The 17,477-nt window shown below is 41.4% G+C and overlaps 1 protein-coding gene across 1 annotated transcript in view; it reads right to left on the reverse strand.

Moving 5' to 3' along the window:
• The window catches only part of GALNT3 (polypeptide N-acetylgalactosaminyltransferase 3), a 46,150-nt gene extending 43,938 nt beyond the window's left edge, over window positions 1–2,212 (reverse strand). The window contains exon 1 of the mRNA XM_040971660.1: window positions 2,169–2,212. The gene's annotated coding sequence lies outside the window, so the exon portion shown is untranslated. The remainder of the gene's footprint in view (window positions 1–2,168) is intronic.
• Window positions 2,213–17,477: the final 15,265 nt, after the last annotated feature.

The following is a 17,477-nucleotide window of genomic DNA, read 5'->3' on the forward strand; positions in this document are numbered from 1 at the left end:
AAAGGATCCGAAATCATGATGCATGTGGTATCTCCAACACACCTGAGACCTCGAGGAGAGAAGAGCCTGACAGCCTAGGCTCCCTGGAGGCAGGCATGCCCCAGCCTGGCAGAAATGAGATTGAACTGGACGCTGGGTGGTGAGCAATCAATCCCCCTCCACAGTTAGAAAGGGTTGACAGACTACTGACAGGAAAACACGGCAAAAGTCTGAGGATAAGTGAGAATGTGGGTGGCAAAAAGTAAAGCTACAGGAGTTATTAGCCAAACCACTAGAATAATGATGCCATCTGCAGCATTAATTCACACGAAGGGATGAAGCTGGAACCTCTCTCTCAGCTTCAGTTGGATGGGGTCGACTACATCGCCAAGTCAGCTGGAGCTGGTGGAGACTGCTGAATTCCTGAAGTCCTTTAAAAAAAGGCCCGTCTTTCCTCTAGGGAAGCAATCCTGCTGTTTTATAGATAACAGGTGCACTTTCACTGTCTCTAACAAAATCCATGTAACATTTCTGCCTAGGCAGCGTGGTACAGATGGTCTGACAATACTTGCCCAATGGCCACTGAACATTAATATTCAAAACTAGAGGGAGCAACACTTATCTCCAGCTTTTAAACAGCAGTAAGCACATTAATTTCTCTGTAAGGAGACAAGACGAGCAGAGCAGGTGAGGCTCTTTCGAGAAATGCAAAAAATAGGTCCTGGTCGGATTCATAATTGTGCCTTTTAGATGTGCATTTTGTGGTGTTGCCCTTTTTCTTTTTTAACATTCTAATTGTACCTTCTTAAAAAAAAAACTGTACGTGCTACCTAAGGCATTTTAAATTAAATGTGCAATTTAAAATCTTTCATTTAAGGAGTGAAACTGCTAAGTTATCATTAGAAATTCCTATGAGGAAATATTGGTTATAGCAACATAAAAAGAAAGTTGCCCAGAATGTAAACATGCTATGTCTCAGATTTTAAAAGCCAAAGTTATATTTAAGGCAACATAATTGTTGAGTGTGACTTACAACCCTATGTATTTTATTCAAACTCAAAGAAAAACCTACACAATAAAGGCAACAGAAATTCCCAAATTAAAATGCAATAACTTCTTTTTTTAACGATGTAATTTGAGTTTAGATGCAGGATAACTTCTATAGCAAGCTATAACTTAGCTTTAAACGTTTTCCAGAAAACAGAAAAATTGGTAACAACGCTGCTCTAAAAATAGTTCTTTGATGAATTTGAGGAGGAAGGCAAGAAACTCCAAGATAAGAGCCGGTTTCACCCCAATTCTCAAACATCGGAAGAGCTTAATTGGGCAATAGAAGAATCCTGGCCAGGCACACCCAGGTTCAGACGTGGCATATCCTGAAACAAACTTTTTTTCTGACCCTTTGAGTCATATACCACAGGCGTTGACTTAAGTCAACAGGTCCTCGGATGAAAAAGCGGGCGGGCGGGCGGGCGGGCGGGCGGGCATGAGGGGAGTGCGTGGCAGTTGGGGTTCCTCTCACCAAGAAACCAGTGCCTCCCCCACGTCAGGCTGGAAAGTAGGCGCAGCTTGGGCGTGGGGAGCGCACCCGGAAAAGTGCCGCTTCCAAACCAACAGAGGGACGTCCGCGTCCCGACCACAAAGCGCTTTCCAAACCACTCGGAATCCTTGTAAATGGCTCGCTCCGCAGCCGCGGTTTCCAGCTCAGGGTTGTCTAGGGTTTAGGGAAAGTTGGCGGGCAAAGCCATGCCCTTCCCGATCGAGGGTTTGGCCCTACCCGGCACAGCCAGAGGACGGAGCGGCCACCTGCTAGCCCCCGGGGGTGTGGCGTGGGAGGAAGACATCCGCCTGGCCCACGCCCGCGGGCGCCCCACTCGGGACCCGCCCACCCTCAAAGCCGCAGCCAAGAGCAGACGAGCCCCCCCGTCGGACGCCTCTGGAGGGGGTCCCCGTCTCGGCTCCGAAGGAGTGACCTGTTCCCCTCGACCCCCCGACCTCAGGGCGCCACTCCCCTCCCTGCCGCCGAGGGGCAACTGAAATGAAGCTACTCTCGAGACGCCCTGCAACCGGCGGCGGGACCCGCGCCCTCTCCCCCTACCACGTGAACCTCCGCGGCCGTCTCTCCGCCCTTCACCGACGCTACCAGGGGGCCACCGGTGTCCCCACTCGGCCTCAGCCGACCCGCTTACCTGACGGGTGGGCAGGGCAGACGGGGCGGAGGGAAGCGGCGGCCGGCCGGGCGGGCGGGCGCTGGACCTGGGCCGAGCGCCAGGTGCAGGTGGCGGCGGCGGCGACTCGGGTTGCTGTCGCTACAGTTGCGGCTCGGTCGAGCTCCTCCTCCGCCTCCGCCTCCTGCTTCCCGCTGGGCCTCCCGCGTTGCCAGGAGAGGCCGAACTGAGCCTCCGCTTCCTCTTGGAGTCGCCCAGGTGAGCTCCAGCCTGCGACGTCGGCAGGGGCGAGGCCCCCGTGCCGCGCCTGCGCGCCAGCCTCGGGCCCCGCCCTAGCACTACCTGAGCGCCTCAGGTGAGGAGCGCGCCGTGACGCGCTGTGGCGGGGCCCGCGCGCCGGAGCCGCGTTCGTCTACCTTAGGGGACCCTCCGCATCCCGCCACTTTGTCACCTAAACACAGCCCGAGACTTTTGGGGGAAACCGAATCTAGATTTAGGTGGCGTGGGTCGTCTGAAGGAAGGGGTGCGCGGCCGGCCGGCCGAGGGCGAGCTCGGGGCCTCAGGAGACCGCGGCGGGGAGCGCAGCGACGGCTGGCCCGGGTGGTTTCCTCCAGCCGAGTCCGGCGGCTTTCTGTCACCAGCCGGGGGCTGTGCGCTTCCTTCGCAGGCTGTCTTGATTTCATCACTTGACTGACTTGAGTGCAGCTCGTGGTTTCCGTTTCTGCGAGCGGGCCACCCTGTGAGCCGGCACCTCACGTCCAAAGGAGGAGCCTGCCTGTCCCGAAGAAGAGGCTCGGGCATTTGGTGGAGCCTCGCCAACTTGGGGCGCACCTCCCCTTCCAGGGTCCAAAGTCAAAGCAGTGCCCAGCTGAGAAAGCAGGGAAAACAGAAAAGACCCCCCCCCCGCCCCCGACACACACACCCGACTGCCCTCGGGTGGAAAGAGACTGTGGTTTCCTGGACAGGGCTCACTTCTGTCGCAGGTTTGTGCAAAAACGCAGTGTGTCTTCCGGCGCGTGAGAATTCACATGGGGGGAGGGGTGGTGGGGTTTGCTGCCTTTGTAAAGACAAAAAAACTGGTTTTTTTTTTTTTTTTGGCTTAACGTAACTTTCCGTTTATATTGCTATGACCAAACACTAGCACATTCAAACCCAGAACTTGAAACGGTCTTGAGGTCCTTCCTATGGACTCATTCTGGGTTGTATTTCCAGCTGAAAACTTTTTGCTTGTATGTCTAATTCGGTCGCAGTAGGTTTTCCACAGAAGGTTAGCCCGTGGTCTTCCTCTAGCATTATGACATTCTCTGCCTCTGGTTGCTCCCTCATATTCTGTGCAGCTGAAACAATATGGTTTAAAAAGCTGTGCCATACACCATCAACGGGTGTCGCTTTACCAAGCTGGTCTCGGAAGCTGACTTTAGCATCCACAGAGCTATTTTATACTACAACATCCAGCACTGAGTTTAAAATTTTAGGTCGGTAATTCTTGTTTGTTCTTGGATGTTATGGTTATTTTCTAAGCAACAAGGAACCTTCTTTGAGTTTGTGACATCTGAGGATTAGTTCCCACCAGCAATTTTTAAACTCCTCCTCTTCCCCCCAAAATACCTCAAGAGATACTTGTCTGCAGTCATGTCACCAGTTTATCCTTAAGTACAGGGCAGAAAGCAGTAACTCTCCCAGTTTTGTTTTGTTTTGTTTTCTTCTTTTTGTTTTGTTGAAGAATTTTGCATCTTTGTCATTTTCCTTTGTTGTTGTTATTGTTTTAAGATTTGTTTATCTCTGCTTGAAAGAAAGAGGAAGAGAGATCCTCCATTCCCTGGTTCACTCCCCAACATGGCACAAGTCCAGAGCTGAGTATTTTGGAGGCCAGGAACTAAAAGCTTCTTGTGGGTCTCCCATGTGGGTGCAGGGGCCCAAGGCCTTAGACCATCCTCTACTGCTTGCCCAGGCCATAAGCAGGGAGATGTTGGAAGGGGAACAGCCAAGACTCAAACCAGTGCCCAGGCAGAGGATTTTAAATGAAGGCTAATGTTAGTCTTTGGGGAATGTGGGAGAAATCCTAGAGCTATAACCAAGAAATCTGTACTTGCCATGAGTGAGGCAGCAGCCAAAAATTGTCAGTGTTTTTATGTCCCACCAGACAAAGAACGACAATTGTTACTGACAATCAGGACACAGCAGATGGGTAAAGGATAGCAATCTGGAATCCAAGGCCTCAGAGGCACTGACAGCAAGACTAGAAACATCAAATGACAGCTGAAAAGAGAAGCTAGGGCAGAACTATAAAAAGAGAACAAGTAAACAGGACCCCAAATGCTGCGTGATGAGCCACAGAGAGCAGAAAAAAAAAACCAAAAACCTCAGTGATGAACAGTAGTTAGTAAACATTGGACCATCAGTTTTATGAATCTATGAGATTTGCTAAGGAAAGTGTTATTCCTGGCATTATTTATAATGTTTTATACAATACTGCTTGCAAAGTTTATATCATTCTGAAAGCAAAGGTGTGAAACTAATGAAAGTTTTCTACTGTTTAATAAAATTGAAATGCTTCAGGGCAAGAAAAATATCATTATGCTGAGATTAGAATCATGCAATAATTCTAATCAGTTGTAAGAATTTTTTAAATTGACATCCCGTCCAAAAATTAAGAAAAATAGTGTTTTATATAAAGGGAAAATTAGTATTTAGTCAGAAGGTAATCAGAAGCCGTAGTATAGATATATTTCTGAGAAATAAAAAAACTTTCTTTAATAATGCACACTGGATTTACAATGGCAAATAAGTTAAAAATTTGGGAATGTTTATCACAAGAAGAGAGACAAGTTTGTCTTTCTGTATATAGCTGTGTGTGTACACACACACAAAGAGGACTAGCCGCAAAATGTTCATATATGTGCTTGAAACAATACTTGGATCAAAAATTGATCCATCAATTACCATGGCAAAATTTTTGTCTTAATCAAATATGAATCTGAAGACTGCTGTAAATGCAACATTTTAGATAAATGATCTCAGAAACATAAGTCTAATATAGTGGAAATCCTAAGGACAAATTTTGAATAGCAATAGCTACTATTATTCACATGCCTATGTTCATAAGCTGTTACACAAAACAGCTTATAATATGAGAAGTTATTCTTTCTGGACTTAAATTTTCTCTTTCATATTAAGATGGCTGTACAAGATTAATTTCCTTTTCGCTCCACCTCATATGTATATATATGACAAGAGATTTCTCTTGCAAAAAATAAAAACCCCAAAGCCAACCTTCTGGATGTAGCAATAAAAATAAGCAATGATGAAATTGAAATTACTTGACTGAAATCAAAACTCATTTGTAAATGTGACTACATTCTGTATTGTAATGCGTAAAATTATGCAGATTCGTGAAGTCCAAAATCAAATGTTTATAGTTTTTTAACTTGCTGCTTACCTAGGACTGAACTGAGATATTTGGCCCACAGACTAAACGGATTGAAGTAATTTCCACTGAAAGAAGTAGAAGAACTGAAATAGTATTGATTCAAAAAGCTAGTAGTGGTGGTATCAGAAGAAAGAGCCACAAACAATGTGAGTATTTTTAAAATAATGATTCAACATGATCCCACATTGTGTTTGAAATATTAGAGGAAAACAAAAAATTGGAAACATAAAAGTTTGAGCTTTTATAAATACTATTTTAAATGAAAAAAATTTTTTGTCTTGAAGAATATTTTCAGAAAAACAACTTCAGATTTGCAAAAAAGTACACTTTTCTAAGAGGACATTTATTGACTTAAATTGCAATAGGATTATGTCTTGTTAATCTTGTATCCTTAATGCTTGGCACATAGTAGGTGCTTAATAAATATTTGATGATATATATTGGATAGAGTGCAGAGTGTCACGCTTGTAAGCATTAGCGTAAGAGGCAAAAGAGATGCCATGCTGAGTCAGACTAATATTCCATCTAGCCAGCTCTAAATTCTGACAGCACCAAAGGGATATTTTATGCAAAGCCATGATAATAATCTTGGCATGATGTTTACCTCTGATATATTACCCCACGTGTCCTCAGCTGACTCTTTTGACTAATCTCTTTTCTATAAGCCTTTTATGAACATCTGAGCAATTTATGTTCATTACAAAAAGATCAATTCATACAGATAAATTAGTTTGGGACTACTCAGAATTTCTTGTACCAAGATCAGGACTATCAGACTTTTTCTATTATGTCTATTTTCAGATTTATTGTTGTTAACAAAAGGGGGGAAGTGGAATAATGTATAGAGAAATAAGCAGACATATTCGTAAAGTAAGATTGGGGAGCTTGTTTTGTAAACAAAGTTGAATAGGTAACGTATGAATCCATGTCAGTAAGTTTGTTTTCCATCATGATTTTGAAAAGCACATGGCATTCTTTTGTAGGAAATATAATCAGCCACTTATTTTGGGACAGGAAACAATGCTTCCAAATTTTGCTATTGCAAGCAGTTCTGTGGTGATCACACTGTTCAGCTGTTGAAACATTTATAATAATTTTATTTATTTCCATTGGGCAAATTGTTGGATAGCAGATAAAAGGACAGTGAGTTGGTTATCATATGGTTTAAAAAAAAATGGGGGAGGATGAAATGGCTTAGAAGGAGGAGGAGACATTTGGGCAGGCAGTTAAGATGCCTCTGTCTTACATCCAAAGTGTCTGTCTTTAATTCCCACTGCCAGTTCCTGTCTTCCCAATAAGGCTGACTGTGAGAGGCGGCAGTGGTGGCTGAAGTAAGAGTTCCTACCATGTGTTGGGGAGATGTGCATTTGCTTGCTGGCTTTGGCCCTGGTCCAGCGCAGACATGGCCATTGTAGGGATTTGCGGGAATGTAACCAACAGATGGAAGTATTCTCTAGTGTGCTTTCTCCCTTCTCTTCCCCCTTCTCTGCCTCTGTCTGCTCTTTCCCCCTTGTTTTTTCTCTCCTCCCATCCCATCAGGTCTGCCTCTCAAGAGAAAAAAAAAACTTGGGACATGATTAAGGAAGGCAAGAATAGAGGACAAAGTCATCATTCACATTAGACATCCTCTGAAGGACTAAAAGAGTGTTTGGGGATAGTCATCCTCCCTACCCCCAGGCAATATAACCTCATTTCTGAGAGGAGATAAGCCATGGTGAACAATATCCAATTTGTTTCTCTTCCCTCTTCTCCTCTCCCTTACACAGTCTGTGCAGATTTGACTCAATAACTTAAACATTGTAATTAATATCTGAGCTTCATCAGGATACTCTGTCTGTTTAATTCACTCATAAGTGATGTTCAATAGGGTTATATAGCCCAAACCATTCTTTATGTGAATCAGGCTGTTACCTCTGGGCAGAAACAGTGTGTGGACCCATGGGTTGGTTGGGAGATGAATCCTTTATCTCACCAGAAACAAGTCTACTCCAGGGCTACCCTATTCAGCTGGTTGAATAGTATACATCCTCTGATTTCAGTCCTGCTTGTCCTTTTGAATGATACCTTTTGTAGGGCAGTTTTACACAATCCGATGTCTAATCAGATGTCAGCCCCCTGCTCTCATAGCCAGCTGCCTTCAGATGGCTACCAGGAGATTGCCCTTGATACACCTTCCTGCATGGGTATGTAGTGGCTACAAAATCCACCCACCATAGTGAGCATGTGCTTTTGCAATGCGATCTTAACAGCCTCTCCTAACAAGGGAGGAAATGTTTCCTTACCTTTCGAGTCCACTGTGACCTGTATAATTTGCTTTGAATAATAGAATAGCTTGGAAGTAATGATGCATGACTTCCAAAGTCAGTCCTTAAGTGACTTTTCACATTCTGGTTGTATATGCCTTAGAGTAATGCTCTGAGATCACCAGCAAGAAGTCTCAGGGGTAGAAGACCATGTGGAAAGTGAAAGCTCCTAGCCTAGATGTTTCAGCTTGGCTCAGACTTCAGACAATCAGTACCAGAATGCATCTTTGTGGTAGAGCCCAGTAGTATAGCAACAGGATATTTTTCAGGCCAGTCCCCCAAAATTATTTGAAACAAAGCAACAATTTTATTTCAAAGGTAGAGACAGATAGGAAGGGACAAAGAAAGGGGAGGGACACATTCCTCAAATGCCTTCAACAACCAGTGCTAGACAAGGTAAAAGACACAAGCCCTGAACTCCACCTAGGTCTCTAAGGTCAGATGGCAGGGCCCAGGAACTTGCCATCCACCACCCTTCCAGGTGCAGTACTAGGAAGCTGAATCAAAGGTAGAGTAGCCAGGACTAGAATCAGCACTGCAACTTAGATGCTGGGGTCCCAAGTGATGGCTTCAGATGCTACACCATAATATTCCCTTAGGGAATAATTTTACTTTATGCACCTCAACAAAATCACAGGCATTTATGCAGTTTTTATGCTCCCTCTATTTATGCAGAGAAGATATTTGAGATGCAAAACTTTGGATTCATTAGAATTTTAAAAGTCCCAACCTTGAAGATCTCTACATACAATATGAGGATGCTTTGAAAAGCTGGTTTGGGAGTGGGGGGAAGGAGTGGGAGGGGCAGGTGTGGTGGTTGAGCAAGCTAATTTTCCACCTGTGGCACCTGCATCCTATGTGGGTACCAGTTCATGTTCAGGTCTCTCCACTTCTTATCCAGCTCCCTGCTTATGACCTTGGAAAGAGCAGAGGTCATTGGGACCCTGCACCCACGTGGGAGACCTAGAAGAAGCTTCTGGCTCCTGGCTTTGAATCAGCTCAGCTTAGGCTGTTGGAGAGTGAACCAGTAGATGGAAGGTCTTTCTATCTCTTCTTCTCTCTACATAAAATCTGCCATTCAAATAAAAATAAGTAAACTTAAAGAAAGGCTGGTATTACAGAAAAAATGAGAACAATAAGCCCCTAGGATTACTCCTTTCTTGTTGATTCAGAAAAAACAATATCTCAGAAAAGAAAACATTTCTGAATGATTTCTTAAGGTACACAGGCTTTGGGCAGCCTGACAGTTCTTATGTGCCCCAAGAGGATTTGGTAAGACCACAAAATGGTTTCTAGGGGTAAGTGTATATTATAATCCAGGAAGAGGCCCATTCATTTACCTGTTTATTACTGCTATATCTTACAATGTCTTTTTATAGGGGAAAAAAAGTTGGTTTTGGTGAAATTCACAGAAGTAGGGAAATATAAGCCTTGTGTGAGAACTCAAAACAAATGCAGAAAGTATTGTCCTTGACCAAAAGGCACATTGAGACAAGGATATTTTATCACATGTGGCAGCCTGGATACTTACAATGATTTAATGCCAATTATCTTCCACAAACACTGTACTAGTCATCCCATACCTTACACTAGGAAAGAAGTATGCATTTCTAGGGAAAATGAGACATCCAAATTTTAATGAGATTTATTTATTACCACATAGTAAAATAGGGATTTGAGAGAGAAATTAACTCTAGGCATATACCTAACAAGCTTATATTGTTTCATATTCCTGATCCTATCTTATCCTATCCTATCTCATATTCCTGAGCACTGTCCTCAGAAATTAGCAATACACATGAATTGATGAAAAATAAACGTTGAGTATTCAGGGTCCCCCCTTTAGTTTCTGCACTTTTAAGAATCTGTATTAGCATTGGGGGTTCTTTTTTTTTTAAGATTTATTTTATTTTTCTTGGAAAGTCAGGTATACAGAGAGGAGGAGAGACAGAGAGGAAGATCTCCCGTCCATTGATTCACTCTCCAAGTGGCCACAGTGGCTGGAGCTGAGCCAGTTTGAAGCCAAGAGCCAGGAGCCTCTTCTGGGTCTCCAATATGGGTGCAGGGTCCCAAGTCTTTGGGCTGTCCTTGACTGCTTTCCCAGGCCACAAATGGAGTTGTATGGGAAGTGGAGCTGCCGGGATTAGCACTGGTGCCCATATGGGATCTAGGCGCATTCAAGGCAAGCACTTTAGCCACTAGGCTACCACGCTGAGCCCAGCATTGGGATTTCTTGCAGCAAGCAAAGTATGCTCCTCATAACTTTAGCAAACTTTCCAAAACAGTTATGATGATGATGCTCATGGTGTACATTCTTGTTACTTCCAACCCCTCCTTCATCTGAACTTTCTTTTGCTGGAGACAACTATTTCTATCTCCCCTCAAACTCAATGTGGCTAGGAAAACATCTGTGGAGTGGGAGGAAACAGTAGGGTCGAGATCTTGAGGTCTGTGGTTCCGAAAAAAAAAAAAATGGTAAATGCTTTGGATGATGAGATGAGGAAGTGGGTTATAATCCTTTGTAATGGCCTCTTATTCTGAGAAAATTTTACTTCTTACTGTGAGCCAGAGTTGGAAGCAGGAAGATTTACTGAGTGCTAACTTTGGGCAAACAGTTATTTTTGTATAATCTCATTTAGTCTCTACCAAAGTTTGTGTGATAGTCCAAAAGAGGAAACACCAGTGACAAAAAAAATGAGATGTACAAACAAAAGCTGCTACTGGGATCCTGAAGCAGGTAGGTGAATCTCCCAAACACAGACCATATAAACTGTATTATAGAAGTTATAAAAGAAATTCATCTCGAGTCCAAAGGCAAATAATTTCTCATTTTAAGCTTTCATTGGCAATTTCTGTTTTCCTACCCTCTATTTCATTCATGTAGTGTTAACATATGGAAAGGTAAGTAACACCAATTTTTTAAAGATTTATTTTTACTGGAAAGCTAGATTTACAAAATAAAGAAGAGATAGAAAGATCATCCATCCACTGGTTCACTCCCCAAGTGGCTGCAGTAGCCAGAGCTGAGCCGATCCGAAGCTAGGAGTCTCTTCCAGGTTTCCCACACAGGTACAGGGTCCCAAGGCTTTGGACAATTCGCTATTGCTTTCCCAGACAGCAAGCATGGAGCTGGAAGGGAAGTGGAACATCCAGGACACAAACTGGCGCCGATATGGGATCCTAGTGCGTGCAAGACAAGGATTTAGCTGCAGGGCCATCGCACCATGTCCCAAATTCTGTTTTTACGTATAAATTTTACACTAGCCTCATAGATGTTAAAAGCCAAAATTGTTAATTTTGTTTCATATAGAGCTCCTTATAATTTAAAAAAATGCTGTGAAGTAAAATGTCAGGGTAAAAATCTTATTTCTCCTAGTAGTTGATATTGCCGCATCCCAATTCAGAATTCCCTGGTTGCTTCTTGGCTCTGGTTCCTTCTCCAGCTTCTGTTTATGCCTACCCTGGTCAGCAGCAGTGAATGAAACCTGGGATTGAATGCCCTGGCTCCTGGTATCATCCCAGCCTTTTGTCCTTTGAAATCATCTGGAAAGATAGCCTGCAAGTAGTATTTCTCTCTTTGTCTCCGTATCTCTCTCAACTTCTGTGTGTAACAGTGAGTAATTAGAAATCCTTTGAAGTCAAATTTTACAAAAGTCATAAGAGCAATAAAAATATTTTTTGGAAGCCTCTGTGGGTGTGTATGTGTGAAATAGTAAAGGAATATATGCTCAGAGACATAATATGTAAGCACTTTGGAAAAACAACTGGGCACTGTGTGGTAAATTCACTATACCCCATCATTTCACTGTAAGGTGTTTATCCAAGAGCAGTCTTTCATATGCCCTTTCACTAGATGCCAAGTAAAACAATGTTCTTACCAGCATTCTTTGTTGTCATTGTCATGCATGCATGCACCTCGGATTTTCAAATGTTCATTAATAGTAGATTGAATGAACACAGTATAGTGTGAAAGTTAAATACCGCTGCATGCAACAATGTGTAAATCTCATGTGCATAGCACTGAAAGAAAAATAAAGCCACTGGTCAATTTGGTACATTTTAGAACTTCATAGATTAATGAACTATATGGTTCTTGTAATATTTGATGGCTTTATAATTCACACACACATACATACCCACACACAGAGGTTTCCAAAAGTTCATAGGAGATTGTGCATGGATTTCAAAAGGTGTTTTCACCAAAATAGTTTTATATTTAAATTCCATTTCACCCTCCAAATACTTTTAGGCATCCTATATGTGCATTCTTTTCTGAAAATGATTGTATATATAAGAAATCTAAAAAAACAGCATTTCTGCTGCTTTTCTAAAGAATCAAGAATTGTGAAAGATGTGGTTGAATGAGAGTTTTTATTATTTGTTGCCAAGGAACAAATAATTGGGAAAAATGGGAAGAATGTTTTAGTTGTATCTTAACAGATGGAAGAAAATATATTTATCTTTCATTTGCCTTCTATTATGCTGTTGATGCCTTCATTTCTAGGACAGAAACAGGCATTCACTTCAATCTTGGGTTTTGGTATTCTAAAGAAGTGCAAGGGATGATTGGTAACATTCCAAGTAATGTATGTTGCAAGAAGCCATTTTCAGAGGTGAACCATACTTCTTAAGCTGTATCTCCTAAAAAGTCAGAATGGAAACACAGGCAAAGTTTAAGGTCTTTTTGTCCTCTTCGTAATTTCTTTGGCACTTTTTTCTGCTGGTAACAACTACTTACTCTACATTGAAGAGGAATCTTTAGCTGCCTAACTAAATAAGTTTCAGATAAAGATTTATACAGTCCTTAAATAAAATCCTCTGGGCATCATACCACCAGAAACACATGCTTCTCATTTATGGCTAATAAAGTTTCTTTAGTCATTGCAGGCCTGTAAAAATGTGCTGTTCTTTAAAAGGAACATTTTGCCAAGTGCCAAAAAGAAAAAAAAAAGTTTCTTTTAACACTCCTTTTCTATAAACCCACCTTTCAAAGCTTCCTGATATTGTAAAAGCTCCAAATTACTTAAATCAATATCAAGCAAATGCTAGAATGGTACACTCTCAGCCCTCTGGCTCTGCTGATTGGTGTCTGCTCTGAGCATCTCCTATATCATGAATGAAAGCTTCAAAACTTCATCTTGCAGTCATTATAGTGGCTTCAGTATTTGCTCATGTGTTCTGTTCAGTGGGGCAATGCCTTTTGTAATATGCTGTATGAATACTAAGTGAGTAAACAGAAATATTAGTAAGCCATCATTGCCATTAAACTAATGAGGAATTTATTATTCATTAACTATTAGAACAGGAAACATATCATTGGTTTCTATTACAACTTAAATAGAGAATTGGAAGAACTAAGTCTTCTGAATGAAAATATTTTTGGTTATTAGTATTGCTTTGCAGTTGGACAACTACTCAGGGCAGACAGGTTTTTTTAAGATATACTAACCAATATTATAAAGCAAGCATAATGCTCTTTTAAAAATTTACACATCTTAACCTAAAGTACTAAGGATATCAAGTGATCCTTAATGAATACTTATTATTATATGTACTATAGGGTTTACATGAATTTTCCCACTATAAAAAAATTAATTTCTATGCTTGAGAAGCAGAAAGAAAGAGAGAAGGTTAAGTTTCCAAACACCTGCAGTAACTCCAGTCCCAGTTTAGCCACAAGTGGGAGTCAGGAACTCAATCTAGCTCTCCCATGCAGGTGACAGAGCTGCAGCCTACTGTGTGCATTAACAGCAATATGGATTCAGGATCACAGGAGAGACCTGGAGTGTAGCCCTCCCCACTGGGGCTTACTGCTGAGGCACCTGCTGCCCTGTTGCAGATGAGAGAGTGACGTTTAGAAGATTGTATGGGTTACCCAAGGCTATTGGGCTGGTGACCAGCAGAGGAAGGATTTAACCCATGCAGGCTGATGTGGAAACTAGTGTCTCTAAGCCCACCATGCAACTCTAGCAAGATGTTTTCCTTTGACAACCTCCTTTAACACTTTGGACCTGGGGTGGTGCAAACTCTAAGCTTACTAATTGAAATGCTTGCTGTGTGAGCCATACTGTGGGAAATAATATAATCCATTGTCCCTTTCCCAAGCAGCTTGAAACATAGATGAGGGGAAGAAGAAATCAGCACAGATTCCCATAATCAAAAATGTAGCTAGTGCCATAGAGGCGTACTGTAGCAACACACAAGGAAAAGAGATCCTTTTGTCTGGAGGGACAAAATTATCTTTGTAAAGGAATTGCAGAATTGTAGGAAGGGCACAAAGGGGAGAGACAGCCTATCCACAAGGCATTCCCTATGTCCATAAACCTTCAGGTGTATTTTAGGATAGGTGTGTTTTATTTTGGTTGGACTGAAATGGAGTGTGTGTATAAAGAATTCCTACAAACAGTGAGAAGTTGTGCTAAGTTCTTAAACTAGGGGAAGTTAGTATAGAATTTTATTGTTTTATTTTAAGCTTTTGAAAGCTAGAGAGACAGAGATCTTCCATTTGCTAATTCACTGTCCAATGCCTATAATATCCAGGTCTGGGTCAGGCTGAACCCAGAAACCCAGACCCCAGTACAAGTCTCCCATTTGAGTGGTTGTGACCCAATTACTTGATCTGTCACATACTTCTTCCCATGGTGTGCATCATCAGGAAGCTGGAATTGGGAGTGGAGTCAAGACTTAAGTGAGGTACTTCATAAAGGGAAGTGTCATCCCAGGAAGTAGGTTTCAAATCAGTGACTGCTAGACTCTTTGATGAATGTTGGGAATTTTGGGGGAAACAAGACCCAGCACAGTCCCTTTCTTCTTTCCTCCTACAGAATGTTGGAATATACAGAAATTAATTTACACTATGTCTGAGAAAGTAATGGCTGTGCCCCAAATAGGAGCTGATACCCTAAGTTAGAAAGAATTTTGATCCTTTGCTTGATGTTGTGCTTAAGGCCTTTTTAAAAATAAATACTTTCAGGTAGATGTTCTGGCATAGTAGATGAAGCTATTGCTTAGAACCAAGCAACTTATTTTGGAGTGGCTGGTTCAAGACCTGACTATTGCACTTCAAATCCAGTTTTCTGTTGGTTTGCATCCTGAAAGACAGCCAGTGATGACCAATCATTGAGGACCAGCATGGAAAATCCAGATGGTGCTCCTATCTCCTGGCCCAGCCTTGGCTATGTTAGGTAAACAAATAAATAAAAATGTATAAGTAAATGCAAACTTGTAATTATCTTACATTCTATTGTAATTTTGCACTAATTTTAAAATATTTTGAACATTACATAATGATCTTGCTTTACTTTTTTTGAAAAAGAACTTACACAGTGAATTTACTTGAGTATGTTCACAGATAAACAAAACATGTTTTTCTTTTTTATGTTTGAAAGATTTATAAATTTATTTGAAAGGCAAAGAGAGAGAGATCTTCCATTCACTAGTTTACTCCTCAGCCAAAGGCTGGGCCAGGTTTAAGCCAGGAGCCAAGAGCTTCATCAACGTCTCCTGCACGGATGCATGGGGTCAAGCACTTGATCTTCCACTGCTTTTCTAGGCACTTTAAGAGGGAGCTGGATCAGAAGTGGAGCAATTTGGGACTTGAACTGGTGCCTCTGTCAGATGCTGGCATTCTAATTGGCAGCTTAACCAGTTATGCCACAACACTGGCTCCAATTTTCTTTCTTGATAATGGTTTCTAATAAAGTCAATAGAGAAAAATCATCAGAATTAATACTAAAGTTGTTATTTGATTATTTATTACATAATTCTAGGTCAACACCCATTCATGTTTCAGAAAAACCGGTACATTCATAGTCTGGTTTATTGATCAATCCAAACTGTTATTGTAACCGAAAAAAATGTGTTAAAGGGATGTCTTTATTACAACAAAATTTGGCTCTAATCCTCCAGAATAGAGTCAAATATTGTTTTGGTTGGGAGTTTTTTTTAGAAGATTTATTTACTTATTTGAAAGTCTAAGTTACAAAGAGAGAAGGACAGAGAGAAGGGAATCTTTTATCCTCTGGTTCATTCTTCAAATGACTATGATGGTCTGGGGTTTGTTAGACTGAAACCAAAAGCCAGAAGCTTCTTCCAGGCCCCACATGTGGATAGCTCAGGTCCAAACACTTGAGCCATCTTCCACTGCTCTTTTCAAGTCTTTAGCAAGGAACTGGATTTGAAGTGAAGCATCTGGAACACAAACCAATGCTCTGATAGGCTGCTGGCATTGTGGGTGGTGGCGTTCAGTACTATGTCACAATGCTAGCCCCTGATTAGAAAATTTTCTAATGACCAAATAAGTTTTACAAATATAGGAATGCTAGTTTAGAAAAAAAATCAATAGGAAATTGTGTAAAGTGTCCACCTATGATCAAACATCCTTATGCAAAAAAGTTGGTGGATAACATTTGCTTTTATTAATGTTCCTATAGGCTTAGACTGATAAAGTTCAGGGACTTATGAAATTAAAAGATTATTCAATTAATCCTGAGATAAATGATGTCTTAATAGAGGTTAGCAGTAACTTTTAGCTTGATGACACAAACTGATATGGGGGGAGAAGCAACACCTACTTAGGAACAAGAAATCAGACTGAAGCCACTTTATTTTAAAATTAAATGGATTATATTAATGCTTTATTTCCTCAGAGCATCCCAGCACATGTTATTGACAAATGTGAAGACAGCTGGTAAGATTCTATGTGTTAATTGCCAAAGCCGTGAAACTATATTTACTGCTGCAAATAGCCCCCCATAACTTTCCTTCATAATCATAGAGACATAATCATCTATCATACACTGTTTATGTTTCAAAATGTATATATTTTACATTTTCCTGTTAGAATTAAAACATGAGGTCATGTGTTCTCAAATGTGTCTACTTTAAGAATGCTCTATATTCTAAAAATCAAAATGTTGTATAAAATTCCCCTGACAGCTGTTCTCTGGCTATTTCATGGTAATGTGAAGATTTTATTTGCTCAAATAAATTGTGTTCTTGTGAAAGAGCCTCTCAGAGAAACTTTTCCATGTCTGCATGCAGTGATATTTCACCCTCCAATTTATTTTCATGAAATTTCACAGCATTTATTAGAACTGAATTCGGCTGCAATTTACAAAACATGTAACTAATACTGACTTAGCCAGAAGTTTATTTTCTTGCATCACAAGTCTGGAAGTAGGTGGTTGCTGCCTTTGATTTCATGTATTCAACAACACAGTCAGTAATGCCTCTTTGTGTATTTCTGCTGCACTATGGCTGGTGTATTGGGTTTTTTCCCCATGTCATATCAAGGTCACAACATGGCTGATGCTGGACAGCATTTTTTTTTTTAACATGGCCCATCCAGGACAAAGTGGAGAAAAGGAGTTGTCAGCCACATCTGTCTGCTTTTCTAAGAAAAGCTCCCTTAGCTACACCTTGTATCTCAAGGGAGCCTGGAAAAGCAGCAAACATGATTCTCTGGATTGGCTTACAGAACTAGGAAACATTGCCTAGGAGTGGGTGCGTGAACTCCTCCAGAAATCTTAAATTATTTTGGCAAAGAAGATGGAGGAATGAATATTTAGAAGGGAGCAAATGAAATCTAAGTGGTTT

Source organism: Ochotona curzoniae, unplaced genomic scaffold, assembly GCF_017591425.1.
Source record: "Ochotona curzoniae isolate NIBS_2020 unplaced genomic scaffold, NIBS_Ocur_1.0 contig_2210, whole genome shotgun sequence".
Taxonomy (NCBI): domain Eukaryota; kingdom Metazoa; phylum Chordata; class Mammalia; order Lagomorpha; family Ochotonidae; genus Ochotona; species Ochotona curzoniae.